Genomic DNA, 3,523 nt, shown 5'->3' with positions numbered 1-3,523 from the left:
TGAGAATGAATTGAGGGTTGAGGGGGAAGGGGGAGGGGGGAAAGAGGTGGTGGTGATGGTGGAGGGCACTTAAGGGGAAGAGCACTGGGTGTTGTATGGAAAACAATTTGACAATAAAATATTATGGAGGGAAAAAAAAGAAATTGTAAAAGCATGTTATCAGCATAAGGATATCCACATTGCCCAATGGGACAGAGTCCAAAAACAACCCCCCACATATTGGTCAGCCAGTATTTGCCAAGGAACCCAAGAACACTCACGCTGAGGAAAGAATAGGCTCTTCAACAAATGGCTTTGGAAGACTGAATCAACTCGTGCAGAAAAATGAAATTGGACCCCCTTAACCAATCACGAAAATTAACTCCAATTGAACTAACGACATAACCACAAGACTTGATGCCATAAAACTTTCAGAAGAGCACATAGGGGTGAATCCCCAACATTGGTCTCGGTGATTTTAAAAAAATCACCAAAGAGGACTCCAAGAGCAAAAGCCATAACGGCATAATCAACCAATGGCACCACATCAGACTTAAAGGCTTCTGCACAGCAAAAGAAACAAAATGAAAAGCCATCCTATTTGCAAACCATACAGGTTAAGGAGTTAATATTCCAAAATATATAAAGAATTCCTACATCTCAGTAATTTTTAAAAAACCCAGTTTAAAAAATTGACAGAGGAACTCAATAGACATTTTCCCCCCAACAAGGACATCCAAGTGGATCACAGGTACATGGAGAGATGCTCAATATCATTAATCATAAAGTAAATACAAATAAATCAAACCCACAACGAGAAGTCACGTCACACCTGTTAGAGTGGTTATCATCAGAAAGAGACAGCAACTGTTGGTGAGAATGTAGGGAAGGTGGAACCCTTGTGCACTAGTGGTAGGAATGTAAACTAGTATAGCAACTAACGGAAAACAATATGGAGTTTCCTCAAAAAATTAAAAATAGAATGACCATATGATCCAGCAATTCTGCTTCTGGGTGTGTGTGCATTTGTGTATATATGTGTATACATATGTGTGTATGTATATATGTATGCATATATATGTGTGTGATGTGTGTGTGTGTATCCAAAGGAAATAAAGCTTGAAGAGATATACGCACTCCCCTGTTTATTGCGGTATTATTCACAATAGGCAAGACATGGAGACAACCTAAATGTCTACCAACAGATAAATGGATAAAGATGTTGTGATACATACACACACAATGGTATATTTCTCAGCCATGAGAAAGAAGGGAATCCTGGCATTTGCAACGACATAAATGGATCTTGAGAGTGTTATGCTAAGTCAAATAAGTCAGACAGAGAAAGGCAAATACTGTATGATACCACTTGTATGTGAAATCTAAAAAAGCCAAACTTGTAAAAACATAGAATAGAATGGGGGTTAACAGAGGCTGGATGGTCGGGAAATTGGGGATGGGTTACTTAAGGGTACAAACTGCAAGCACGTAGGTAAGTGAGTCCTGGAGAGCTAATGCACAGCATAGTGACTATAATCAACAATCCTGTATTATAAACTTCAAAGTTGCTGAGAGACTAGATCTTAGTTGTCCCCACCATGAGGGAAGAAATGGTAATTATAGGTGTCAGCTAATGCTACCTTGGTAATCATATCGCAATATGTAAGTGTATCAAATTTACACATTACACACCTTAGACTTGCATTATATTATGTCAACTGTATTTCAATTAAAGATGTAATGGTTATTGCGTATTTTATATAAAAAAAACTTGTTCAGTGAGTGATTTACTCAACAGTATAATCATGGTTATTGTCGAAGTGGACTTCTCTAGGTTTAGATTTTTAACAGTCATTTTCAACATTAAAAAGCAGACATTCAGAACTGTAGAATCCCTAAGGATCAGCAATAAGGGACAAATAGTAGGAAAACATGGAGCCAAAATATGAGAGATATACATCAACCATAAGAAAAGCCTACTAACATAATACAAAAAAAACAAACAAACAAAAGTAGAATTCAGCGTGTAGAAGACAACAAAGATGGCCACCAGCCTCAGGATGGTGTGAGCAGCTCTGGTCTCCGGGGGGAATTTGCAGTAGCCTTTGCAATTGTGAGTGTACTGCCTTCTCTGGTGGGGCCTGTGCAGGAGCAGCGCCATTGGAGCCACTGGACCAGACCGTGAGGCCAATAAACATGGCATCAGAGATGGACAACAAGACAAAGCCTGTAGCAAGTCCTATGGATGAACAAAACCATTTGCCTTGGGTACAGTTGTATGTGTCCTATGGACCAGTGATTTCCACAGGGACATAGATATTAGTTAAGACACTGGAAATCCAGCAGATGCAACAGGAAAGACCAATGACCTTGGGGGCTCTTCCTCTGAGCATTGTCCTCTCTGTTCTCCTGAGGAAGAGAATGACACACTGAAAGGTGGTCAGGACACAAGTGAGCACAGGGTGGTGTGTGAGCCACTTGGTGGATGTAACAGACAAGTTTATGCCCAAGAGTAGATAGGGGTTGGCTTGACACAAAAGCTGCCATAGTGTGCGGAATTCCAGGGGAGAGAACCACCAGGAGACGGGCTATAGCCCTGTGGGTGACAACCATGTTGGGAGCCTCTGCTGGTGTCCAGGCAAGATTGGAGATAGGTTATGGGAGAAGAGAATGACATTGGCAAAAGACCCAACCCCAAATGTAATACAAAGATGGCTCTCAGAGCCATTTCCCTCTGGTTCTTAGGATATCGTTCCGAAAAGACATGGTGAGCACTTCGGAGCGAGTGCCCTGGAGTGAAAAGTAGGCTCATTAGGGGCAGCGTAAGGACTCTCCATAGTTCTATGACCGTGTAAAGGGATCCTGTGCCTTTTCTTCTGAAAAGGGAGACATGATCATATTCAACAGGTGACTCAACCTGGATGACAGGTCATGGACCCCAACTTCACAACTTCACATTACTTTGTACTTATGTCTATTTAGTTTTATGTTCTGACTCCCCACCCGAACATAAAATCCATGAACTTAGGAAGCATGCCTGTCTTGGTCAAAATATGGTTGACATATAATGGGTAAGAAATAAATATGTACTTTGTAAATAAACATGTGAAAGGAGACAAGATTTCTACTGTACGGTCTTTATAATTCATTATCATCCCTTCTGCCATTAAAATGCATTAATAAAGTTAAATGGAGGGGCATAGGGTAGCTGAGTCAGTTACCATATGACTTTGACTCAGGTTATGACCTTGCAGTCTGTGAGTTCAAGCCCTGCCTCAGTCTCTATGCTGACAGCTCAGAGCCTGGAGCCCGCTCCAGATTCTGTGTCTCCCTTTCTCTCTGTCCCTCCCCTGCTCAGGCTCTGTTTCTCTCTCTCAAAGATAAACATTAAAAAAATTAAAATGAAGTTAAATGGAAATGCAAAAACAATACACAAATTATAAGATTATCTAATTTAAATTTGCAAGAATACATATTTAACTTCTGAGACCTCAATAGTATATATTAGAGTGATTTTCAAAAAGTCAGTAGCCACTTGAATACA

At 40.4% G+C, this 3,523-nt stretch overlaps 1 pseudogene; it reads right to left on the bottom strand.

The window, feature by feature from the left end:
• Nucleotides 1-2,745, bottom strand: part of LOC115279906 — a 68,042-nt pseudogene extending 65,297 nt beyond the window's left edge.
• Between the last annotated feature and the right edge of the window lie 778 nt (nucleotides 2,746-3,523).

The sequence above is a fragment of the Suricata suricatta genome, chromosome 16 (assembly GCF_006229205.1).
Source record: "Suricata suricatta isolate VVHF042 chromosome 16, meerkat_22Aug2017_6uvM2_HiC, whole genome shotgun sequence".
In the NCBI taxonomy this organism is placed as follows: domain Eukaryota; kingdom Metazoa; phylum Chordata; class Mammalia; order Carnivora; family Herpestidae; genus Suricata; species Suricata suricatta.
This window is presented reverse-complemented; position numbering and strand designations above follow the sequence as displayed.